Genomic DNA, 27,170 nt, shown 5'->3' with positions numbered 1-27,170 from the left:
TGAGTGTTCGTCTCGTTCCGTTCTGGATTTCGATTCGCGATTTAATTCCGTTTAGTGGTCGTGCACGTCATGGGTTTTCGATCCGCGAAGTGGCCCGGCCCAACCCAGCCCGGCCCGGTCCAGCCCGGCCCTGCGCGCCCCTGGCGCCCACACCCCCCCCATGCGCCCCTCCTGTCTCTCTCTCTCATTTGGATCTCCCGCGCAACAACCTTCCTCTCCCTCCTCCACCTCTATCTCCCCGTGGTGCCCTAGGAATTGGAGACGGCGATCACCGGAATTTGGACCCCGAGGTGAGCTCCCCTCCCCTTCTCCTCTCTCTCTCCCTCTCCCTCCTCTTCTTCCTCCCCCGCGCGCGCCCTCCCTTTCCCCTGCTCGCGCGCGACCCCGCCCGCCCCCTGCCCGCGGCGGCCCCCGCCCCCGCTCCCCTGCTCGCCGGCGGTGCCCCCCGCCCCTCCCCGGCCCGCGGCGGCGCCCCCCGCCCCCTCTCCGGCCCGCGGCGGCGCGGCCCCGCCCGCCCTCTGCCCGCGGCGGTGACCCCGCCCCCTCCCCCTGCTCGCCAGCGCGCGGCCCCGCCCGCCCCTGCTCGCGCGCGGCGACCCCGCCCCGTCCCCTGCTCGCCGGCGCGCGGCGGCCCCTCGCCCGCCCCCCTGCCCTCGGCGGCGCCCGGCCCCCGCGCCCTGCTCGCCCGGCGCGGCCCCCGGCGCGGCCCCTGCCCCCAGCGCGGCCTCGGCCCCTGCGCGCGTCGTTCTGGCCCTTGGCGTGGTTCGCGTGGCCTTGGCGTGGCCTCGCGCTTCCCTGTTTACCGCTAGCGCGTTCCCGCGTGCGCGATCCGCGTTCGCGGTGATTATTTTTTTGGTTGGTAGTCAATGTCAAACTCCGTTAGTTAGCGTGCTGCGTCGCGCGCTTCGTCGCGCGACGGATTTGTCTAATTTCAGATGCTATTTATGTGTTGCGTCGTGCGCTTCGTCGCGCGACGATCCTTTTTTAATTTCAGGTTGTTTAAGGTGCAACGTCGCACGTGTATTCACGCGACGTTCCACTTTAGACTCAGTCTAGTTGACGTATGCCGTCGTGCGTTTCGTCGCGCGACACTTAACGTCTCTTTATAATTAGTGCGAAGTGTCTCGTTACGTGCTCGGTCGCGCGACGAGTCGTTAATTTCTTAATTCGTTTTAGAGTGCTATGTCGCGCGTCTCGCCGCGCGACAATCCTTTTTATTTATCTTCATCTGCTTATAATGATTAGACATGAAACATGACTTTACTTTATGCTAAACATAGTGTCTATATTAATTTCCTTCTATTAAGCGAGTGGTTAATTTATAATCATGTAACGTGACCGTTTCTCGACTGTCTTGTTCTCTTTCTCTCTTAACTGTAACTGCGAGCCCGCGTGGAACGTTTGTTTACTTACTGCATTCTATTGTATGGTGTACTGTTCTTTTGTATTAAATATGTGGATGTATGTGTGTTTGCGCCCGCATAGAGAACGATCTGGTCGAAGAACCCGAAGAACTCGCAGGAGAAGCCCCTGAGCAGCAGTCGGTTGGTGGAGGCAAGTGTCCCTTGACCTATCTCTGTCCTATTCATTCTTTAATTCACCTCCCGCATTACACATTTATACCTAAGGATTGACTAGCTTTTGTTATCCATGTCCTTGTTCACCTATTTGGGTTGGATTATTATTGTTTAGCTTTATGCTATTGCTTAACTCTAATCAATGAACATGATGAGATTATCTATGATACGCTGTTTTCCCCTCTCTTATTATGATGTTATACTTGTGGTCTTCAAGGGGGCTCGAGCGGTTTCTCGAGTGCCTCTCCGTAAGGACCTGTTCTATGGATGACCGCCCGGGAAAACAGTGCAACCATGAGGGTGGAATGGGATGCCCTTAGCTGAATAATTAGAGGATCCGGGGTGTAGTTCACTTAGCCGTCGTGCCGTCAATGGGGCTCGGTGTATGCGGCTCGCTCTGCCAAGTTTGGGTTCGCCCCTTGGGGAGGAGTGCGGTGCATTTAGGAAACCTAACGGGTGGCTACAGCCCCGGGGAATCTTTGTAAAGGCTACGTAGTGATGCCCTGCTAGGCCACCTAGGTAGTGGTCAATGGGGAGTAGCTCTCTCCGGGCAGAATGGGAATCACAACTTGTGGGTAAAGTGCACAACCTCTGCCGAGTGTTTGAAAATTGATATATCAGCCGTGCTCGCGGTTATGAGCGGCCAAGGGAGCTCCAGTGATTAGTGGTACTTGATCAGAGACATTATGGTGCAGGTGGCTATGAGATCGATGGTTCTGGTTATGACTATGGTGCTGGTAAGTGGTATTCTTTCCGTTTGGAAAGGGTACATCGGGCTAATAACTTGGGTTAATGCTAAAACCTGGCTTTCTATTAGTAAATAATGATCTAACCAACTAAAGCAACTGCTTGACTTATCCCCACATAAAGCTAGTCCAGTACAGCCAAACAGGATACTTGCTGAGTATGTTGATGTGTACTCACCCTTGCTCTACACACCAAACCCCCCCATCCCCAGGTTGTCAGCATTGCAACCACTGCTCAGGCGAAGATGAAGCCGTGGAAGGAGACTTTCAGGAGTTCCAAGACTACGATGAGTTCTAGGCGTGGGTTAGCGGCAACCCCCAGTCGGCTGCCTGTGAAGGCCGCGTTTATCTACGTTTCTTTTCCGCACTTTGATTTATTGTAAGGACTATGTGGACGTCTTGTATGATGTAATCAACTATTATTTCCCTTTTAATACCATTTTGAGCACCGTGTGATGATGTCCATGTTATGTAACTGTTGTGTACGTGAATAACTGATCCTGGCACGTACATGGTTCGCATTCGGTTTACCTTCTAAAACTGGGTGTGACAACCGCCTCCTGACCAGAGGCGAACTTGGTGGCTATATCCATCAATTCGCTTGCCTTGGTGGGAGTCTTGCGTCCCAGTTTGCTTACCAGGTCCTGGCAAGTGGTGCCGGTGAGGAATGCTCCAATGACGTCCGAGTCGGTGATGTTAGGCAACTCGGTGCACTGCTTTAAAACCCGTCGGATGTACTCTCGCAGGGATTCCCCTAGCTGCTGGCGGCAGCTCTGGAGATCCCATGAGTTCCCAGGGCGCACGTACGTACCTTGGAAATTTCCAGCGAAGGCCTTGACTAGGTCGTCCCAGTCGAAGATCTGCGCAGGGGGCAGATGCTCTAGCCAGGCTCGGGCAGCGTCGGAGAGGAAGAGGGGGAGGTTGCGGATGACGAGGTTGTCGTCGTCCGTCCCTCCCAACTGGCAAGCCAGTCGGTAATCCACGAGCCATAACTCCGGCCTCGTCTCCCCCGAGTACTTGGTGATGGTAGTCGGGGCTCGGAACCGGGTCGGGAATGGTGCCCGTCGTATGGCCCGGCTGAAGACTCTCGGGCCTGGTGGTTCGGGTGAGGGGCTCCGATCCTCCTCACTGTCGTAGCGTCCTCCACGTCTGGGGTGGTAGCCTCGGTGCACCCTTTCCTCGAGGTGGGCTCGACGGTCGCGACAGTGTTGCTCGTTGCCGAGGCGGTCCAGGGCTGTAGGGGTCCTGTCTCTTGTGTGCTCGATATGGACCGAGGCTTCTCGCATGTGTCGGGAGGACGTTGCGTGATGCTCCGAGGGGCATCCTCACCTTTGGGAGGCAGAGCTCTTGGCTCGTCGGACTGCGGCATTTTCCTGGAGGTCCTTGAGCTCGCCCTGGATACGTTGCCTCTCGGTGGTGGATGGCTCCGGCATTGTTCGGAGTAACATTGCCGCTGCAGCTAGGTTCTGGCCGGCACCGTTGAAGGCCGGCGGCAGCCCTGCCCTGGCGTCGTCAATAATACAGCGCTGGACGTCCCGGGCCCGATGACGCGCTCCTCCGACGAGTGCTCGGCCTGCCCAGTCTTGCTCGAGGTTTTGTCGGAGCTGCATAAGTTGCCTCGTTTCTTCGTCGAGCTTGGCCTGCATCTCGCGGAGTTGCTCAAGCTGCGTGCCCTGACCCCCCGCAGGGGCTCGGGCCTCAGCTAGCTCCCGCGGGATCTCAACGCGAGACGCGGGCACAGGGGCATTGCCGTTTCTTGGCATGCCGAGGTGGTTGTCTTCGTCATGATCCTCCTGATCGATGTGGAAGCACTCGCGAGTTGGGTCGTAACCCTCGTCGTCAAGGCTGTGGCCATCGTCAGAGTCGCCGGAGAGGCAGTGGTCACATGCGGACATGAAGTCTCTCATGGCACTGGGATCACGGAGTTCAGAGAAATCCCAACTGAAGTCGGGGTCGTCCTCTTCCTCGGAACCCGCGGGTCCGGAGGTTGAGGCAGTTGTCAGTAGGTCCCAAGTTGACCACATATGGTACCCCGGAAAGTCAGGATATGCCCTTGTGAAAGCGCTTGCCGAGGTGGGGTCGTTTGGCGCATCGAATCTGAATCTAAAGGGAATAGGATGGAAAACTGATGGTACCTCCTGATTGGTGGATGGTGGTGAAGTTGCATCGGAGACGGAACGTGTCGCTATCTCAGGCGCGAGACTAATGCCCGACAAGTCCCTCGCAAGGGTGCTGGCGCCATCAGTCCGCCTGGGGTTGGCATGTTGCTGGGAAGTGACACCCGTCGTTGTCCCAGGTGCGAGGATAACACCCGACATGTCCCCCGCAGGGGTGCCGGCACCGTCGACTCGCTCTGGTTTGACAGCCGACGAGGTGTTGCCTCCTGCCTAGCCACGGTTGCTCCGTCTCCCCCTACTCCAACGAGGAGGGTGGCGGGGCAAACCCGGGTGTTCCTCTTCAGCCCCGGGGAGACGTCGTCGTCGGGTTCGCCTAAGCCGGGTGAGCCGACGATCGTCGTTGTTGTCGTGCTGCGGGGGGAGGAGTATCATGTCGTAGCTGCCGTCGGGGGACATGAACTCGAGACTCCCAAAGCGGAGCACCGTCCCGGGCTGAAGAGGCTACTGAAGATTGTCCATCTGGAACTTAATGGGAAAGTATTGTCAACACGCAGCCAGCCCCCTACCTGGCGCGCCAACTATCGGTGTTTTGGACCCGCGGGGACCCTCAACCGACTAGTGAATTTTATGCTGCGTGTCCCTGCCCGGATGGATTGATGCAAGATGAAACACAAGAGGGAGGATGAGGCTTATATTATCTTGCACCGGGGTGCTTGTAGTAGGGGTTACAAGCTTCACGAGAGAGGGAACGAATCACAGGTCTCTCGAGAGGTCTAATGCTATGGAGAGAGCGTTTTGCCTTGAAGTGAGCCGTCTGAGTTAGCCTTTTTTGTGTGCCTTGGGAAGGCCATGGGCATCTCCTTTTATAGATACAAGGAGGTGATCCAGCTGTACATATGGGGGTGTAGCTATGTGCTAACGTGGCCGGCGGAGAAGTGCTTGAGCCCTGTAAAAGCGTAGCTGGCAGTGCGGCCCCAGGTCCTGCTGACGTTTCTTTGCCTTCGTAAGGAGCTAAGGGCGGTCGACGTCATGGGTGCATGCCGGGAATCATCATTACCTGCTATTGGAGTAATATGATGTGACACCGGTCTTGTTCCTTCGTAGCCTAAGGTGGCTAGTAGGGGGAAGGATAGTGTTGTTTTCCTGGTTCACGTAGCCGGCTCGAGGTCGTCTCGGGCGAGGCGGTGATCTCTCTCCAAAGTTGAGGTCTAGGTCGGGCGAGGCGAAGATCTCCTCCCGAGTCCGAGGCTGAGGCCGAGACCTAGGTCGGGCGAGGCGAAGACCTCCTCCCGAGGCCGAGGCTGAGGCCGAGGCCTGGGTCGAGCGCGGCGATGATTTCTTCTGAGGCCGAGGCTGGGGTCGGGCGAGGCGGAACTTTCGGCTGCGCCTGAGGCCGATCTCGGGAGAGGCGGTGACTTACTGTTGTCAGTCTCACCCTGGTGGTTGGCACAGTGGTCTGAACAGGGTGAATAATGTCGTCATCCTGTCAGAACGATTAGTAAGAAGGGTGTAGTGACTGTGGTCATTTCGACCTTGCCAACTGAGGCGCGCGTGTCAGGATAATGTGTCACGCGATCCCTGCATTAAATGCGCACGTGATACGGTCGGTGGCAAGGCGATTTGGTCGAGGTTACTATACGACAAAGTCTGTCCGAGCTTTTGCCTCAGGCGAGCCGGGGTGCGCCCACTGCCTGAGGGGACCCTCACGCGAGCCGTGAATCCATTCGAGACTACTGTTCTTGCCCGAGGCTGGGCTCGGGTGAGACGAGATCGCGTCCCTTGGTAGATGAGGCCTTAACTTTGAACCGTGCCTATCAGTCTTTATGGTTTATTTTAAAGATGTTCTCCAGCCATGGTTAGGAGTACTGGGGGTACCCCTAATTATGGTACCCGACATAATTCAACAATCTTAGCATGTAAAATAGTGTTCTCATCTCTAAGATTGGAAATAGAAACATTGCAAACATTTAAATCTTTAGCCTTAGCAATTAATTTTTCATTCTCAATTTTAAGGCTAGAGAGAGATGCATTCAACTTATCAATCTTAGCAATTAAATTAGCATTATCATTCCTAAGGTTGACAAGAGAATCATCACTAACATTTAATTTCTCAACCTTAGCAATCAATTTGTCATTTTCAAATCTAAGGTTGGAAATAGTGTCATGGCAAGTGCTTAGCTCACTAGTTAATTTTTCACATTTTCTATCTCTTGAACATAAGCATTTTTAACTTTAACATGCTTTTTATTTTCCTTAATGAGGAAGTCCTCTTGGGTGTCCAAAAGTTCATCCTTGTCATGAATAGCACTAATCAATTCATTTAATTTTTCTTTTTGTTGCATGTTTAAGTTGGCAAAAAGGGTGAGCAAATCATCCTCATTATCACTAGAGCTAGCCTCATCACTAGAAGTAGCATACTTAGTGGAAGCTCTAGATTTTACCTTCTTCTTTTTGCCGTCCTTTGCCATGAGGCATTTGTGGCCGACGTTGGGGAAGAGAAGGCCTTTGGTGACGGTGATGTTTGCGGCGTCCTCGTCGGAGGAGGAGTTGGTGGAGCTCTCGTCAGAGTCCCACTCCCGGCAAACATGGGCATCGCCGCCCTTCTTCTTGTAATACTTCTTCTTTTCTCTTCTCTTTCCCTTCTTGTCGTCGCCCCTGTCACTGTCACTAGATAATGGACATTTAGCAATGAAATGACCGGGCTTACCACACTTGTAGCACACCTTCTTGGAACGGGGCTTGTAATCTCTCCCCTTCCTTTGCTTGAGGATTTGGTGAAAGCTTTTGATGATTAAAGCCATCTCCTCGTTGTAGAGCTTGGAGGCATCGATGGGAAGCCTACTTGGTGTAGACTCTTCCTTCTTCTCCTTCGTCGCTTTGAACGCGACGGGTTGCACCTCGGGTGTGGAGGTGGCACCTCGCTCAATGATTTGTTTGGAGCCTTTGATCATGAGTTCAAAGCTCACAAACTTTCCTATCACTTCCTTGGGAGACATTAGTTTTGTCGGCGTTTCGGACCCGCGAGGACCCTCAGCCGACTAGTGAATTTGTCGTTGTGTGTCCCTGCCCAGATGGGTTGATGCAAGATGGAATACAAGAGGGAGGATGAGGCTTATATTATCTTGCACCGGGGTGCTCGTAGTAGGGGTTACAAGCGTCGTGAGAGAGATAGAGAGAGAGAGTTCGGCCCTGAGGTGAGCTGTCCGAGTTAGCCTCCTCTGCGTTTCTCCCACTCTGCCTGCCTCTGCCTATGGAAGGCCCTGGACATCCCCTTTTATAGATACAAGGAGATGGTCCAGATGTACAATGGGGGTGTAGCTATGTGCTAACGTGGCCGGCGGAGAAGTACTTGAGCCCTGTAGAAGCGCAGCTGGCGTTGCGGCCCGGGGTCCTGTTGACGTTTCTATGCTTTCGTAGAGAGTTGAGAACAGCCGACGTCATGGACGCACGCAGGGAACCGTCATTACCTGTTACCAGAGTAATCTAGATGGGACACCGGTCTTGTTCCTTCGTAGCCTGAGGCAGCTAGCTAGGGGTAGGGTAATGATGTATCCCCAGTGGCGTAGTCGGTCCGAGGCCGAGGTCGGGCGAGGTGGAGACTTCTCCTGAGGTCGAGGCTGAGGTCGAGGCCGAGGCCCAAGGTCGGGCGAGGCGGAGACCTTTTCCCGAGGCCGAGGCTGAGGCCAAGGCCTAGGGTCGGGCGAGGCGGAGCTCCCTGTTGCGCCCGAGGCTGAACTTGGGGGAGGTAGTGACTTATTGTCGTTAGTTTTACCCTGGTGGTTGGCACAGTAGTCGGAACGAGGTGAATAGCACTGTTTTCCTGTCAGAACGATCAGTAAAGGGGCAAAGTGACTTTTGTCACTTCGACCTTGCCGACTGAGGCGCTCGTGTCAGGATAAGGTGTCAGGCGATCCCCACATTAAATGCGCATGCGATACGGTCGGTTGGTAAGGCAATTTGGCTGAGGTCGCTGCACGACAAAGTTTGGTCGAGCATGGCTTCGGGCGAGCCGAGGGTGCGCCCACTGCCTGAGGAGGCCCTCGGGCGAGGCGTGAATCCATCTGGGACTACTGTTCTTGCCTGAGGCTGGGCTCGGGCGAGACGAGATCGCGTCCCTGAGGCTTCAACTTTGACCCGCGCTTACCGGTCTTTACAGTCTTTTTTGAGGATGTTTTCCAGCCAGGTTAAGGAGCATTGGGGGTACCCCTAATTATGGTACCCGACAGTAGCCCCCGAGCCTCAAAGGGAGTGTAGGTACTCGCTTGGAGGTTCTGCCAGATTTTTTTGCAAGGGGACCAACCCTTCTCGGTCATATTTTGTTCCGATGGGTGTAGCCCCCGAGGCCTCGGAGGAGTGGTTTGACTCCTCTGAGGTCTTAATTCTTTTTGTGATGCCTCGGTCGGCCTTATTATTCCCTCATGCGGCCTGGCCGCAGCCCGGGTGCATGGTCAGGCTCCGAGTTTTTAAGCTGGTTTGTCGATGTGGTCGATAATTTGGCCGTAGCCTGGTGCGAGAGCAGCCTCCAAGCCTCTGCACGGAGTGAGAGGACGATCGAGGACTGTCTCGGCTTTTTATTGTATGCCCCTGCGTCGCCTTTCCGCAAGGAGGAAGGGGGGAAAGCGCCATGTTACCCTCGGAGGGCACCAAACACGGTGTTTCCAGTGAGTTGCTATCGAGTGATCCGAGTGGACGCCCGAGTCCCGTTCGATAAGGGTCGGCTAGTGGCCCAGAGGCGCGCTCCAAAAGTACCTGTAGGTGATTTGCTGGACCCGGACCCATTTGATAGGGTCCGAGGGCTCGGCGCCTCCCTCCGGTGGGATTCCATTACAAATCGTTCCTGATGGTCTCAGAAATGTCCTAGGGTACCTCGGGAGCATAGCCCGAGCCTTGGCCATGTAACAGACGTACCCAGGGTCATCCCTAACTTTGCGTGCTCTGGGGCGGCTGTCGAACCCTTCCGAGGGGCTAGCCTTCGAACCCCTGATCAGTAAAGGGCTCAGAGCCCGAGTGCTCTGGGGCGGTTGCCGAACCCCGCAGGGCGCAACCTTCGAACCCCTGATCAGTAGGAGGGCTTGGGGCCCGTTTCCTTCGCTGAGAAGGATCCTTTTTCAAAATATCCGAGAGGATGATCGAGGACTGTCTCGGCTTTTTATTGTACGCCCCTTCGTCGCCTTTCCGCAAGGAGGAAGGGGGGGAAGCGCCATGTTACCCTCGGAGGGCACCAAACACGGTGTTTCCAGTGAGTTGCTATCGGGTGATCCGAGTGGACGCCCGAGCCCCGCTCGATAAGGGTCGGCTAGTGGCCCAGAGGCACGCTCCAAAAGTACCTGCAGGTGATTTGCTGGACCAAGACCCATTTGATAGGGTCCGAGGGCTCGACGCCTCCCTCCGGTGGGATTCCATTACAAATCGTTCCCACTGGTCTTGGAAATTTCCTAGGGTACCTTGGGAGCATAGCCCGAGCCTTGGCCATGTAACGAACGTACCCAGGGTCATCCCTGACTCTGCGTGCTCTAGGGCTGCTGTCGAACCCTTCCGAGGGGCCAGCCTTCAAACCCCTGATCAGTAAAGGGCTCAGAGCCCGAATGCTCTGGGGCGGTTGTCGAACCCCGCAGGGCGCAACCTTCGAACCCCTGATCAGTAGGAGGGCTCGGGGCCCGTTTCCTTCGCTGAGAAGGATCCTTTTTTCGAAATATCCCCTTTCCCGATCCCTGTGGCAAGAGAGAGAGAGGAAAAGGAAAATCATATGAATTTAAATAATGTGGCACACCTTTTTTGACGCGGTCATCATGATGGAGGTGAAACAGCGCCCGCTTCGCCTGCCAGAGGTGTCGTGTGCCCTGCCAGGGAGTTAATGCGACGGGACGGGCGATTCGCGGGGCATCTGTTGCGCGTGCGCGAGTCGTTCGAGGAACAGAAAAAAAATGTTTCACCTTCGAGTTTGAATTTCGCGATGGGTTCGGGTGATGTTTTGGGTGGATCTCGCCCGGGCCTTTATATACCTGGAAGAGGGGCCAGCGGTGGTTCTTTACCCTGCCATTTGCGCTTGCCTCCTGCTTTTGTTTCCGCAACCTAAGAGAGTAGCCAGAGAAGAGAAAACCGCGCACCTCATCTCCTCCGCCTCCACCACTTCCGTTCGGTGATGGCTGACAAGGCGACCGTCGTTCCGCCATGTGACATGTGGCCTTTCTCCACCGTTACTGTGGAGGAGCTAGAGGCCCTCGTTTCCGACGGTTTGCTCCGTCCTCTCTCCGGCGGGGCACAGCCTGAGTGGATGGCTCCCGGGAGCGAGGCCGACCCGACTCCGCCGCCGGGGTACGTGGTCAGTTTCATCCCCTTCCATGAGCGGGGGTTTGGGATGCCGGCGAGCCGCTTCATGCGGGTGCTCCCGCACTACTATAGGGTGGAGCTGCATAACTTCAACCCTAACTCCATTGCGCAAGCGGCCATCTTCATGGCAGTTTGCGAGGGTTTTTTGGGGATTGATCCTCACTGGGACCTGTGGACCCATCTCTTCTCCGTGGAGTTCTTCGCCGCGTCGACGGACGTGAAGAAGGTCCGCATGGCGGTGCGGGCCGGTGGCTGCACCCTCCAGCTGAGGCCGGGGCGCGCGCAGCAGTACATCCCTGCCTCTCTTGTATCTTCGAACAAGGGGTGGTAGAACCGGTGGTTTTATCTCCGGAACGACGACGGGATGCTTCCGCCGTTTTCTCAATGAGTGGTGACCGCCGCCGGTAATAACTGGCATTGGGGGGCCACACGCGAGAACCAGGAGAAGCTCCAGCCTATTCTGTGTGCCTTGCAGAAGTTACAAGACGAGGGCCTTACCGCTGCGGGGGTCATCGCCGCTATCCATCGCCGGAGGGTGCTCCCATTGGCGGAGCGGTGGTTGCGACTCTCAGAGATGAAGCTGGGGGTCAATCTGGAGGGTTCGCGGATGTCCTCGACCCCCCTCTCCGCCGACGACCTCCTCAGGCGGGTAGCGGGTACGGTAGGGAGGCTGGATGCTGGCGTTCTCAGCCAGCCCGCGATGCGTCCCGACCATGGGTATGTGTCCCTGGTAAGTGCCCGGTCCTCCTCCTGCTTTGCGCCGAGTTTTTTACGTTTTTAGCTCTTACTGTTGGGATTTTCGTTCATCCCCAGGGGTTGAGGAGTTTTAAACTCTCCCTTCCACCGGTCCCGGAGGACGCGGCGGACCGAACCGCGCGTAGGCTCGCCGCAGAGAAGGAAAAGGAGAATAAGGACGCGGAAAAGGCCCGGGCTCGTGAGCGGATGCGAGCTCGGGAAGCCTTGGAGAAGCGTCGTCAGAGGCAAGCAAGGGATGGGCTCCCGTTGGAGCCATCACCGGAGATGCCTAACGACGACGATGATGATGATGATGAAGATGACGACATGGCGGCTCGATTTGGCCTCAGCTCAGACCCGAGGCCGGGCCAGGGGTCGCCAAGCCAGCCTCCAGGTGGGCTGGCACCACCGGTGTTTAGGGCCGGGACACCAAGGTCCCGGTCCGAGGAGCGGAGGCGAGCCGAGGGGGTACTTGACCCCTTGGTCGAGATAATTGGGGTGACTCCGGGGGGTCAGGCCGAACCGCTTGCCCCCCAAGAGCAGGTGCCCGTGCCGATCGTACAGGAGGCCGGTCCCTCGGCCATCGTGACGACGCCTGGGCAGGCCGCTCCCTCGGCGCCTTGGGCGTCTGAGGCGAAAATGGCGCCAAAGCCGGCAGCGGGGCAACCCTCGGCAGCGCTTGCGGAGACTGGGGCCCGATGGGTCTCCCCGCAGGCACGATTGGCCTTGCCCCGAAGCGGGTAAGTATCTGAAGATACCTCTGTTTTGGTTTTTTTTGCTTTGTGTCTTGAACTTGCCCTCTCTCTCTTTTAGCAAGCGGAGGCAGGGCTCGACTGGTCTGGCCCCCATGAAGGCCCTTAAGACGGGGCCGGCCTCTGCAGCCGGTGCTGCGGCGTGCCACGCCGGTTGGTTGGCCTCCGCACAAGGCGCCCTCTGGCGGGGGGCCCAGGAGGCGCGGGTTGCCCTGGGGCAAGCCTCCCAGGTTGACCCCCTGTTGGAGCGGCCATCATGCCGGGGGAGGCCGTTGACGCGGCCGTGGCTCCGAGCCTGCCTGTCTTGTTGCCGGCGCCGACACCGATTCCCGCCGGGGCCGTCGCTGATTCGGCCGTGGAGTCGCCCGTCGCCGTCGATGTCGGGATGGCTGAGGCGCCCCCGCCCTTGGTCATCCCCGACCTCCCCATTCTCGACCATGAGGAGAGGGCGGTCGTCGTTGCCGAGGTCGGTGAGCGGAGGCCTCTCACCTTAGCCGAGGAGAGGCTCGGTACGTCGACTGCGGTGGTACCCGATGCATCGACTGCAGGGGGACCCGGCGCCTTGGTGGAGGGGCGCGCAGAACCGTGGCCCGTCTTGGGGAGCAGCAGCCTTATCCCCACACAGCTCAATCCCAATGAGTGGTGTGGGTAGCCGCTCCTGTTCTGGAGCCGCGACACCTCGGAGCCCCTCCTCTCCCTCAACGATGTGTTGGAGGAGGAGTCTCGGAATAATTTTCGTGAATATACCGAGGCGGCGATGAGGTCGCTTCGGATGACCATGGAAATCCTTTATAGGGACGTCCCTATGGTCTTCCAGGTAAGAATTTTGATGGATACCTTACGTGATCAGGGCATTCTTTGTGATATCCTATTTTCCTTCCTCGGGAGCTTACGAACGTGAGCACCGCCAAGTCGCTGTTCATCCGCCACGAAAGCGACATCTGGGATTCGCTGCGGTCCCAGTGGGCCGCGCTTACCGAGGCCAATGAGCGCCTCGCCCAACGGAGCGCCAAGGTGGTGGACCTTTGGCTGCTCTGTGATGAGCTGAAGTCGAAGGCAGCGGCGGCGCGAGCAGAGGCGGCGTCGGCACGAGCGGAGGCTTCGTCGGCCCGGGAGCAGGTGGCTTCCCAGGCCGAGGAGATGCAGCAGCGACAGCTGGAGCTTGGCCAGGTCATCGGCGAGCGGGACCAATCTCGGAGCCAAGTTGCCGAGGCTGTGAGCCGGGCTGAGGCCCTTAGGGGTCAGCTAGCTGAGGCTTCGAAGTGGAGGGCCTGACTATGGTCGTCGGGTCTGCCCAGTCCGCCCAAGCCATGGCCTCACAGCAGCGCACCCGGGCCGAAGGTCTGTTTTGTCCGCTTTATGACTTTGTTTTTGTCTCCATTCTTCACCTCGTGTCTGAAGAATATTGTCCGACCTTCTGCAGGGTTCGAGACGGCTCTTAACGAGTTCGTCGAGAACTGCAATGCGCTTGCCCAGGCGGCTGAGCAGAAGGAGGCCGACCGCGTGGCCATGTCCGAGGCTATCTCAACTTTTCGCTGGGCCTTTGGCCTTGATGACATCCCCTCGGGTAGCTCCCCCCAGAGTCACCTGCGGGCCTTGGGCGGCCATGTGTGCAGCAGACTTCGCGGGGCGCTGCACCACGGCGTTAGGCGGGCCTTCGCCGTCCTCGCTTCCCACTATGACGTGGATCTGGAGCGGGTCAGCGAGGGGTACTGCTTACCCGACGAAGAGGAGGCTGCCTTAGCCGAGGTCCAGAGGCTTGACACGGCTGTCGAGGGCCCTAGCGCGGCGCTGGCTTCCTCCTTTGAGGTGGAGATCCTTCCGCCCATGTCGCCGTCTGAGGCCGGGCCAGATTCTGCCGAGGGTGGAAACGACGTCGAGGGTGCTGCTCCTCCCCCTGCCGATACCTGAGCCTATAGGAACAGTTTGTTTTAAGTATGTGTATGTTTCTTGTGGCCGCTGAGGCCTAAACATTTTTAGCGTCAGAGTATAAAGCTGTGTTTTCTTACATCTTGTTTCGTGCGTTAGGACTTGTTCGTCGGTAGCAGAATCACTTATCCGAGCGTGATTTACTTTTCGCGGAAGGTGATGAGTGAGGTATCCGTATCCCGGAGGCGTAGGAGTCCCTCGGCTCGGTCGACCTTGCCGTTTAAGGTTCCTCTCGTTGTTTTTAGGATTCCGTTATCGATATAGTCAAAAAGCACGAAAGTCGTTTTGGCAGAAAACTTTTCCGAGGAAAATTTTGACGCAGAGGGGGTTCCCCCCTTCTAGCCCCCAAGGGAGGTTCGGTTTTGGCTGAGGCAAGGCCGATCCTCCCTTGACGGTTAGACTTTATTTATACACGTAAAGAAAGCGAGATACATGAATGACTTGAAACATTTTAAGGGTAGAAGCGACGTAGCTGTTGGATGTTCCAAGTGTTGTTGTAGACTTCGCCTCGATCGTTGGCCAGCTTGTATGTCCCGGGCTTCAAGATCTTGGCGATGATGAACGGCCCTTCCCATGGAGGAGTAAGCTTGTGGCGCCCTCGGGCGTCTTATCGCAGCCGAAGTACCAAGTCTCCCACTTGGAAGTCTCAGGGCCGAACCCTTCGGGCGTGGTAGCGTCGCAGAGACTGCTGATACCGCGCCGAGTGTAGTAAAGCTACATCCCGAGCCTCTTCCAGCTGTCCAATGAATCCTCTCGGCTGGTCTGGTTGTTTTGGTCGTCGTATGCCTTTGTCCTCGGGGAACCGTATTCCAAGTCCGTGGGTAAGATGGCCTCGGCCCCATAGACTAGGAAAAACAGCGAGAAGCCAGTGGCCCAGCTCGGCGTCGTTCTCAGACTCCAAACCACTGAGGGTAGTTCTTTTATCTACTGCTTGCCAAACTTGTTGAGGTCGTTGTAGATCCTCGGTTTTAGTCCCTGCAAATTCATGCCATTGGCGCGCTGAAAGTCGCCTAGAGGGGGGTGAATAGGGCGAATCTGAAATTTATAAACTTAAGCACAACTACAAGCCGGGTTAGCGTTAGAAATATAAACGAGTCCGAGAGAGAGGGCGAAAAACAAATCGTGAGTAAATAAAGAGTGAGACACAAGGATTTGTTTTACCGAGGTTCAGTTCTTGCAAACTGAAAGGGAATTAGGCTTACACCTATTTCCTAAATGATTTTGGTGGTTGAATTGCCCAACACAAATAATTGGACTAACTAGTTTGCTCTAGTGTATAAGTTATACAGGTGCCAAAGGTTCACACTTAGCCAATAAAAAGACCAAGTATTGGGTTCAACAAAGAGAGCAAGGGATAACCGAAGTGTGCCCTGGTCTGGCGCACCGGACAGTGTCCGGTGCACCAAGGGACTTCACGCCGAACTCATCACCTTCGGAAAAATCCCGAGGCGCTTCGCTATTATTCACTGGACTGTCCGGTGTACACCGGACAGTGTCCGGTGCTCCAAGGAAGGGCGCCTCAGGAACTCGCCAGCTTCGGGAATTTGCTCCGCTATAATTCACCGGACATGTCCGGTGTGCACCGGACTGTCCAGTGAGTCAGCGGAGCAACGGCTACTTCGCGCCAACGGTCACCTGCAGAGGCATTAAATGCGCGCCAGAGCGCGCAGAAGTCAGGCACACGCGAAGTGGCGCACCGGACACTCTACAGTGCATGTCCGGTGCGCCACCGGACATCAAGGCGGGCCTAGAAGTCAGAGCTCCAACGGTCGGAACCCAACGACATTGGTGACGTGGCTGGCGCACCGGACATGTCCGGTGTGCACCGGACTGTCCGGTGCACCATACGACAGTCAGCCCCACCAAACGGCTAGTTTGGTGGTTGGGGCTATAAATACCCCCAACCACCCACCATTCATTGCATCCAAGTTTTCCACTTCTCAACCACTTACAAGAGCTAGGCATTCAATTCTAGACACACTCAAGTGATCAAATCCTCTCCAATTCCACACAAGGCTTTAGTGATTAGCGAGAGAGATTTGTCGTGTTCTTTTGAGCTCTTGCGCTTGGATTGCTTCTTTCTTTCTCATTCTTTCTTGTGATCAAACACTCACTTGTAACCAAGGCAAGAGACACCAATGTGTGGTGGTCCTTGCGGGGAAGTTTTGTTCCCGGTTGATTTGAGAAGAGAAAGCTCACTCGGTCCGAGGGACCGTTTGAGAGAGGGAAAGGGTTGAAAGAGACCCGATCTTTGTGACCACCTCAACGGGGAGTAGGTTTGCGAGAACCGAACCTCGGTAAAACAAATCCGCGTGTCACACTCTTCATTCGCTTGCGATTTGTTTTGCGCCCTCTCTCTCGGACTCATTATTATTTCTAACGCTAACCCGGCTTGTAGTTGTGATTAATTTTGTAAATTTCAGTTTCGCCCTATTCACCCCCCCTCTAGGCGACTTTCAATTGGTATCAGAACCCGGTGCTTCATTAGAGCCTAACCGCTCGAAGTGATGTCGGAAGAACTCGCCAAGAGGGAGATGGAGACCGGCGACAAGCCCGCTACAAGCCACGGGAAGGCTTCATCGGAAGAGTCCCGCAACAAGGAGAAGAGGAAGGAGAAAAAGAAGGAAAAGAAGACTTCTTCCCACAAATCGCATCGGAGTAGCGACAAAATAAAGAAGATGAGGAAGGTGGTCTACTACGAGACCGACACTTCATCACCTTCTACCTCCGGCTCCGACGCACCCTCCATAACTTCGAAGCGCCATGAGCGTAAGAAGTTTAGTAAGATCCCCTTACATTATCCTCGTACCTCTAGACATACTCCATTACTTTCCGTTCCATTAGGCAAACCGCCAACCTTTGACGGTGAAGATTATGCTAGGTGGAGTGATTTAATGAAATTTCATCTAACCTCACTCCACAAAAGTATATGGAATGTTGTTGAGTTTGGAGCACAGGTACCATCCGTAGGGGATGAGGATTATGATGAGGACGAGGTGGCCCAAATTCACCACTTTAACTCCCAAGCCACTACTATACTCCTCGCCTCTCTAAGTCGAGACGAGTATAATAAGGTGCAAGGGTTAAAAAGTGCGAAGGAAATTTGGGACGTACTCAAGACCGCGCACGAAGGAGACGAGGTGACAAAGATCACCAAGCGGGAAACGATCGAGGGGGAGCTCGGTCGCTTCATGCTTCACCAAGGGGAGGATCCACAAGCTATGTACAACCGCTTGAAGACCTTGGTGAACCAAGTGCGCAACCTCGGGAGCGAAAAATGGGATGACCATGAGATGGTCAAGGTTATTCTTAGATCCCTCGTATTTCTTAACCCTACACAAGTTCAATTAATTCGAGGTGATCCTAGATATAAGCTAATGTCTCCCGAGGAAGTCATAGGAAAATTTGTGAGCTTTGAGCTAATGATTAAAGGCTCCAAGAAAATCATCGAGCAAGGCATCTCCTCCACACCTGAAGCACAACCGGTCGCATTCAAGGCGACGGAGGAGAAGAAGGAAGAGTCTACATCGAGTAGACAACCCATCGACGCTTCCAAGCTCGACAACGAGGAGATGGCACTCATCATCAAGAACTTCCGTCAAATCCTCAAGCAAAGGAGGGGGAAGGACTACAAACCCCGCTCCAAGAAAGTGTGCTACAAATGTGGTAAGCCCGGTCATTTTATTGCAAAATGTCCAATATCTAGTGACAGTGACAGGGGCGACGACAAGAAGGGCAAGAGGAGAGAAAAGAAGAGGTACTACAAGAAGAAGGGCGGTGATGCCCATGTTTGCCGGGAGTGGGACTCCGACGAGAGCTCCATCGACTCCTCCTCCGACGAGGACGCCGCCAACATCGCCGTCACCAAGGGCCTCCTTTTCCCCAACGTCGGCCACAAGTGCCTCATGGCAAAGGACGGCAAAAAGAAGAAGGTTAAATCTAAATCCTCCACTAAATATGAGTCTTCTAGTGATGATAATGCTAGTGATGAGGAGGATAATTTGCATACCCTTTTTGCCAACCTTAACATGGAACAAAAGGAAAAATTAAATGAATTAATTAATGCTATTCATGAAAAGGATGACCTTTTGGATTCCCAAGAGGACTTCCTAATTAAGGAAAACAAGAAACATGTTAAGGTTAAAAATGCTTATGCTCTAGAAGTAGAAAAATGTCAAAAACTATCTAGTGAGCTAAGCACTTGCCATGACACCATAGACAACCTTAGAAATGAAAATACTAATTTGTTAGCTAAGGTTGATTCTACTGCTTGTAATGTTTCAATTCCCAATCTTAGAAATGATAATAATGATTTACTTGCTAAGATTGAAGAATTAAACATGTCTCTTGCTAGCCTTAGGATTGAAAATGAGAAATTAATTGCTAAGGCTAAAGATTTTGATATTTGCAATGTTACAATTTCCGATCTTAGAGATAACAATGATATTTTGCGTGCTAAGATCGTTGAACTTAATTAATGCAAACCCTCTACATCTATTGTTGAGCATGTATCTATTTGTACTAGATGTAGAGATGTTGATATTAATGCTATTCATGATCACATGGCCATAATTAAACAACAAAATGATCATATAGCAATATTAGATGCTAATTGCCGAGCATAACTTAGAGAATGAAAAATTTAAATTTGCTCGTAGTATGCTTTATAATGGGAGACGCCCTGGCATCAAGGATGGCATTGGCTTCCAAAGGGGAGACAATGTCAAACTTAATGCCCCCCCTAAAAGATTGTCTAATTTTGATAAGGGCAAGGCTCCCATGCCTCAGGATAACGAGGGTTACATTTTGTACCCTGCCGGTTATCCCGAGAGCAAGATTGGGAGAATTCACTCTAGGAAGTCTCACTCTGGCCCAAATCATGCTTTTATGTATAAGGGTGAGACATCTAGTTCTAGGCAACCAACCCGTGCTAAGTTGCCTAAGAAGAGAACTCCTAATGCATCAAATGATCATGACATTTCATTCAAAACTTTTGATGCATCATATGTTTTAACTAACAAATCCGGCAAGGTAGTTGCCAAGTTTGTTGGGGGCAAACACAAGGGCTCCAAGACTTGTGTTTGGGTACCCAAAGTTCTTGTTTCTAATGCCAAAGGACCCAAAACCGTTTGGGTACCTAAAGTCAAGAACTAAACTTGTTTTGTAGGTTTATGCATCCGGGGGCTCAAGCTGGATCATCGACAGCGGGTGCACAAACCACATGACAGGGGAGAAAAAGATGTTCTCCTCCTATGAGAAAAACCAAGATCCCCAACGAGCTATCACATTCGGGGATGGAAACCAAGGTTTGGTCAAAGGATTGGGTAAAATTGCTATATCCCCTGACCATTCTATTTCCAATGTTTTTCTTGTAGATTCTTTAGATTACAATTTGCTTTCCGTATCTCAATTATGTCAAATGGGCTACAACTGTCTCTTTACTGATATAGGTGTCACTGTCTTTAGAAGAAGTGATGATTCAATAGCATTTAAGGGAGTGTTGGAGGGTCAGCTATACTTGGTAGATTTTGATAGAGCTGAACTCGACACTTGCTTAATTGCTAAGACTAACATGGGTTGGCTCTGGCACCGCCGACTAGCCCATGTTGGGATGAAGAATCTTCACAAGCTTCTAAAGGGAGAACACATTTTAGGACTAACCAATGTTCATTTTGAGAAAGATATGGTTTGTAGCGCATGCCAAGCAGGAAAGCAAGTTGGTGCCCATCATCCACACAAGAACATTATGACGACCGACAGGCCGCTTGATCTACTCCACATGGATCTATTTGGCCCGATTGCTTACATAAGCATCGGCGGGAGTAAGTATTGTCTTGTAATAGTGGATGATTATTCTCGCTTCACTTGGGTATTCTTTTTGCAGGAAAAATCTCAAACCCAAGAGACCTTAAAGGGATTCTTGAGACGGGCTCAAAATGAGTTTGGCTTAAGGATCAAGAAAATAAGAAGCGACAACGGGACGGAGTTCAAGAACTCTCAAATTGAAGGCTTCCTTGAGGAGGAGGGCATCAAGCATGAGTTCTCCTCTCCCTACACGCCACAACAAAATGGTGTAGTAGAGAGGAAGAATAGAACTCTATTGGACATGGCAAGAACCATGCTTGATGAGTACAAGACTTCGGATCGGTTTTGGGCCGAGGCGGTCAACACCGATTGCTACGCCATCAACCGGTTGTATCTACACCGAATCCTCAAGAAGACATCCTATGAACTCCTAACCAGTAAAAAGCCCAACATTTCATACTTTAGAGTCTTTGGTAGCAAATGCTTTATTCTTATTAAAAGAGGTAGAAAATCTAAATTTGCTCCTAAGACTGTAGAAGGCTTTTTACTAGGGTATGATTCAAACACAAGGGCATATAGAGTCTTTAACAAATCCTCCGGACAAGTTGAAGTTTCTTGTGACGTTGTGTTTGATGAGACTAACGGCTCTCAAGTAGAGCAAGTTGATCTTGATGAGATAGGTATTGAAGAGGCTCCGTGCATCGCGCTAAGGAACATGTCCATTGGGGATGTGTGTCCTAAGGAATCCGAAGAGCCTCCAAATGCACAAGATCAACTATCCTCCTCCACGCAAGCATCTCCACCAACTCAAAATGAGGATGAGGCTCAAGTTGATGAAGGACAAGATCAAGAAGATGAGCCACCTCAAGATGACGGCAATGATCAAGGGGGAGATACAAATGATCAAGATAAGGAGGATGAGGAACCAAGGCCGCCACACCCAAGAGTCCACCAAGCAATCCAACGAGATCACCCCGTCGACACCATCCTCGGCGACATTCATAAGGGGGTAACCACTAGATCTCGTGTTGCACATTTTTGTGAGCATTACTCTTTTGTTTCCTCTATTGAGCCACGCAGGGTAGAGGAAGCACTTCAAGATTCGGATTGGGTGGTGGCAATGCAAGAGGAGCTCAACAACTTCACTAGGAATGAGGTATGGCATTTAGTTCCACGTCCTAATTAAAATGTTGTAGGAACCAAATGGGTCTTCCGCAACAAGCAAGACGAGCATGGTGTGGTGACAAGGAATAAAACTCGACTTGTGGCCAAAGGATACTCTCAAGTCGAAGGTTTGGATTTCGGTGAAACTTATGCACCCGTAGCTAGGATTGAGTCAATTCGTATGTTATTGGCCTATGCTACTTACCATGGCTTTAAGCTTTATCAAATGGACGTGAAAAGTGCCTTCCTAAATGGACCAATCAAGGAAGAGGTCTATGTTGAGCAACCTCCCGGCTTTGAAGATAGTGAGTACCCTAACCATGTCTATAAACTCTCTAAGGCGCTTTATGGGCTCAAGCAAGCCCCAAGAGCATGGTATGAATGCCTTAGAGATTTTCTTATTGCAAATGGCTTCAAAGTCGGAAAGGTTGATCCTACTTTATTCACTAAAACTCTTAAAAATGACTTGTTTGTATGCCAAATTTATGTTGATGATATTATATTTGGGTCTACTAACGAGTCTACATGTGAATAGTTTAGTAGGATCATGACTCAAAAGTTCGAGATGTCTATGATGGGGGAGTTGAAGTATTTCTTAGGATTTCAAGTGAAGCAACTCCAAGAAGGCACCTTCCTAAGCCAAACGAAGTATACTCAAGATATTCTAAGCAAGTTTCGAATGAAGGATGCCAAACCCATCAAGACACCCATGGGAACCAATGGGCATCTCGACCTCGACGAAGGAGGTAAATCCGTCGATCAAAAGGTATACCGGTCGATGATAGGATCTTTACTCTATTTATGTGCATCTCGACCGGATATTATGCTTTCCGTATGCATGTGTGCAAGATTCCAAGCCGACCCTAAGGAAGCTCACCTTAAGGCCGTAAAACGAATCTTGAGATATTTAGTTTATACTCCTAAGTTTGGGCTTTGGTATCCTAGGGGATCCACATTTGATTTGATTGGTTATTCGGATGCTGATTAGGCGGGGTGTAAAATCAATAGAAAGAGCACATCGGGGACTTGCCAGTTCTTGGGAAGATCCTTGGTGTCTTGGGCTTCAAAGAAGCAAAATTCCGTTGCTCTTTCTACCGCCGAAGCCGAGTACATTGCCACAGGCCATTGTTGCGCGCAACTACTTTGGATGAGGCAAACCCTTAGGGACTATGGTTACAAATTAACCAAAGTTCCTCTTCTATGTGATAATGAGAGTGCAATCAAAATGGCGGATAATCCCTGTTGGGGACTTGTTCTCAAAAGCTATGAATTAAGAACAAGGCAACATAAAATGTTAAATGTTAACGTCCTTCGTCCATGAAACATTATTCCCTTGAGGATAATGAATCTTGGACGAAGGTAAATGAAAGTATAATTACGAAGCTTAAATCTTCGTAATAAAATTTTAATAGATATTATAAGACAACATAAAATAAAGGGTATAAAAGGGGTAAATAAATCATAGACGAATTATATTATATTTACTTAGTATATTGAATCATTGAATACAATAATACCTCTGCCTTGGCAAAGGTTGAATTCCGAAAGATCCGACTGCAATTACCAGAATGCGTGAACAGTAAAGGAATACTGTTCACTATTTATAGGCACAGGACGCAGCCTGTGAGGAATTACAAGTATGCCCCTTATAAAAGTTTACAACATTGACTCAGACCTTTATGGACTAAAAGGTCATTCTATCTTTAAGTCGGTTTGTAATACCCGAAGCTTCGTGAAGAGGAACCTTCGGCCATCTTATACAAACAGCTTCAGCCGAAAGCCGCTTCTTCCTAGAAGACCTTCGGCGACGAAGCATAGACCCAACAATAGTCCCTTTCGCGGTGCTAGATCGTTTTTCGTAACGAGCTTGATCCGTGAAAAAAGTCTCTTAAGCTTCGGAGCGCCGAAGGTCTAAAAACACCTTCCCTGGGCTCGTTGTCGAGAAACGATTCAATTACCCAACGCGTAGCGGCCCCACCTTGCAGAGTTACTGTTTGGTCTCCACGGTCCACCACGCAGCGAGTGCGAGCGGGTGTCCGCCTGGTGCAAAAATCCTGGCGCTTCGCCTTCTTACCTGTAGTACTATATAAACAGACGAGTAGGTGTGAAGTTACCACAGCATTCATTGCTATTTGCACTGTTTTGCTGCCAAAATCTTTAGCCATTGTCGAAGCTTGACTCTCTGAATCGAACGAAGCTCCAGCTTGAAGCCAGCTTCGTTAGAAGAAAAAACTTCGGAAGAAAAAAGTATTAAATTTCCACAAATTCATAATTAAATGGCCAGAGTGCGTTCTACCGCCAGGGTTGAGCGTGAGGGAGGCGAAACTGAAGCTTCGGAGACTGTTCCCATCTCCGAAGCCATGCAACGATCCGGGCTGGTGACTTCGGAAAGGATCCCTAGTGATGATGCAGAACAAGCAATCACTGAAGCAGAAGAAGAAGATATTGAGGAAACTGATCCCGAAGATGATTATCGCATTGCCATGCCAAGCAAACCCAGCCACTTGGACTTCGGGAAATCTACTGTTTCGAAGGCTGATCTCTCCAAGATGGTAAAGTCGGGCTTTTTTACTGAAAATCAGAAGAAGCTATTATGCTTCGGGGGAGAAGAGACTACCCCAAAGCCGGAGAAGGATGAAATTGTTATTTTCAAAAGCTTTCTAAAGGCTGGATTAAGATTCCCCCTACATGGGATTATTGCAGAGGTACTGAAGAGGTTCGGTATCTATTTTCACCAGCTGACCCCTAACGCTATCGTTAGGCTTAGTGTTTATATCTGGGCACTCCGAAGCCAAGCAGTGGAGCCATTTGCGGACAGCTTTTTGCCGGGTTCACGAGTTGCATTATCAGACGAAGGCTAGAAAGGATGGATTGCACGACAATTTTGGTTGCTATAACTTCGCCTATCGGAAAACCACAAAGTTTCCTGTAATCAGCTACTGTTGGGTCTATGCTTCGTCGCCGAAGGTCTTCAAGGGAGAAGCGGCTTAAAATGTGTGAGCAGGTATCTTCGGACTCGTATCAGAAAGGGAAAAGCTACAAAGGTTGACACAGCGCCGAAGCTGTGAAGCAGGAAAGCTTCGGCATGTTCGCAGAAAAGGGAACCGACTTAAAGATGAAAAGGCCATTTAGACCTCGATAGAGTGCTATAGAATTATCACCAAATGTAAAGGGCATGTATGTAATTTTGTATGGGTTGTACCCCGTGCCTATAAATAGGTGAACAGTACCCCCGTACTGTTCACGTGAACTTGGCATTTGCTTTTGCGTCACACTTGTATTTTCATCTCCTTCCAAGCCGAAGGTACATTTATAATTCGATATTGTCTCTATTTCTCTATGATGATATAATAAAGTTAAATGAATGATGTTATATGATTGTTCGTGCTAACCTTTATGTTTCATATGCTTCGTCTTTCATTAGTGTATACTGTGATCATGAAGGTTCGTCCTTCATGACCTTCGTCCGGAGATCGTTATATCCTAAGGGAAATAATGCCTCAAAGGACGAAGGACTTTATCGTTTAACATTTTCTGTGTTGCCTTGTTCTTAACTCATAGCATTTGAGAACAAGTCCCCAACATTGGCGCCCACCTCCGGTGAACTCACTTCCACTTTTTTGAGCTGATGGCTTCGTTCAACGACCAAGCTGGAGCTGCTTCGGACCCGAAGCTGGTGCTCCCGATCACAGGTGGCTCGTCCTCAGAGCCAGCTAACAAGAAACAGAAGAAGGAAGCACAGAGAAGGGTACAGCATGTTGGGGTGCAAGGACCCTTCATCAAGTCAAGATGGTCTCACATTCCTATTACCTTCTCCCAAGAGGACCTTCAGCTCAAAGATTACCCACACAACGATGCCATGGTTATCTCTTGTGTTATCAAAGGATTTCTGGTCCACAATGTCTTGGTTGACACAGGCAGTGCAGCTGACATCATATTTGCTAAGGCCTTCAGACAAATGCAAGAGCCAGAAGATAAGATTCATGATGCTACACATCCTCTCTGTGGCTTCGGAGGAAGACAGATAGTAGCACTGGGCAAGATCACCATGTCAGTGACCTTCGGGTTCATCAACAACACTAGAACTGAGCAAGTTGTGTTTGACATTGTTGACATGGAATACCCTTACAATGCAATTATTGGTCGTGGTACTCTCAATGCCTTTGAAGCAATCCTTCATCCTGCCTATCTTTGCATGAAGATACCTTCGGATCAGGGACCCATTGCTATCCATGGAAGTCAGGAAGCTGCAAGAAGGGCCGAAGGCAATTGGACTGACTCAAAAGCAATCCATAACATAGATGGAGCTGAAGCTTGTGAACAGTACAAATTCAGAAGGGAGAAAGCAGCTTCAGCAGATCAGCCGAAGCCTATGCTCTTATGTGAGGACATAGCAGAGCAGAAGGTGCTGTTAGGCTCTCAACTATCCGAAGAGCAGGAAAAAACCTTGATAAGGTTTTTGTTCAATAACAAAGATGTTTTTGCATGGTCAGCCAATGACCTATGCGGAGTTAATAGGGATGTTATTGAGCACTCGCTCAATGTCGATCCATCCTTCAGACCCAGAAAGCAAAGGCTTCGGAAAATGTCAGATGATAAGGCCGAAGGTGCTCGCAACGAAGTCAAAAGACTCCTCAGTGCAGGAGTTATTAGAGAAGTGAAGTACCCAGAATGGCTGGCTAACACTGTTATGGTAAAAAAGGCCAATGGCAAGTGGCGAATGTGCATCGATTTTACAGATCTTAACAAGGCTTGTCCGAAGGATGAATTCCCACTACCAAGGATAGACTCTTTAGTTGATGCAGCAGCTTCGTCAGAGCTCATGAGTCTGTTAGACTGCTATTCAGGCTATCATCAAATTTGGATGAAGAAGGAAGATGAGCCGAAGACTAGCTTCATCACTCCAAGTGGCACATATTGCTATCTTCGGATGCCTGAGGGGCTCAAAAACGCTGGAGGAAGTTTCAGCCGAATGACTGCGAAGGTTCTTCAATCTCAAATAGGCAGAAATGTGCTAACTTATGTTGATGACATCATTGTCAAAAGCACGAAGCAGGAGAATCATATTGCTGATCTGCAGGAGACCTTCGCCAGTTTCAGGCAAGCTGGCTTAAAGTTAAATCCAGAAAAATGCGTCTTCGGAGTGAAGAAGGGGAAATTTCTTGGATGACTGGTTTCAACAAAGGGAATTGAAGCCAATCCAAGTAAAATTGAAGCTATACTTCGGATGGAGCCACCAACTACAAAGAAGGGGGCTCAAAGATTGACAGGAAGATTGGCATCTCTCAATAGATTCATATCCAGATCAGCAGAGAGAAACTTACCATTCTTCGAAGTACTAAAGTCAGCCGAAGTCTTTCAATGGGGACCAATCCAACAGAAGGCCTTTGAAGAGCTAAAACAGTATCTAATAGATCTAACAACATTGACTCCACCAATGCCAGGGGCTCCTTTGTTATTATATGTGGCAGCTTCGCACTCAGCGGTAAGTGCAGCGCTTGTCCAGGAGAAGCTTGATGGTCAGGTCAAGAGGCAGGCCCCAATATATTTTGTATCCGAGGTTCTTAGTTTGTCAAAGAAAAATTATACAGAGCTGGAGAAGGTATTGTATGCTGTCTTGATGGCCTCCAGGAAGCTTCGGCACTATTTCCAAGCTTACAACATAATTGTTCCTTCATCACAACCTCTGAAGGATATTATGAGGAATCGAGAAGCTACTGGAAGGATTGGAAAATGGGCTGCAGAGCTCAATGAATTTTGTATTGAATATGTTCATAGATCTTCGATTCAGTCACAGGCACTGGCAGACTTTATTGCTGATTGGACGCCAGGGGCTCAGGAGGAGGAAACGAATAAAGACAACGAAGCCTGGACAGTGTTTTGTGATGGATCTTGGGGAACCTTCGGAGCAGGAGCGGCTGCTGTGTTGGTTTCACCTTCCAAAGTCAAAACTTGTTATGCGGCAAAGCTTGACTTTAATTGCACAAACAACATTGCTGAGTACGAAGCATTGAT

Source organism: Zea mays, chromosome 3 (assembly GCF_902167145.1).
Source record: "Zea mays cultivar B73 chromosome 3, Zm-B73-REFERENCE-NAM-5.0, whole genome shotgun sequence".
In the NCBI taxonomy this organism is placed as follows: Eukaryota; Viridiplantae; Streptophyta; class Magnoliopsida; order Poales; family Poaceae; genus Zea; species Zea mays.
This window is presented reverse-complemented; position numbering follows the sequence as displayed.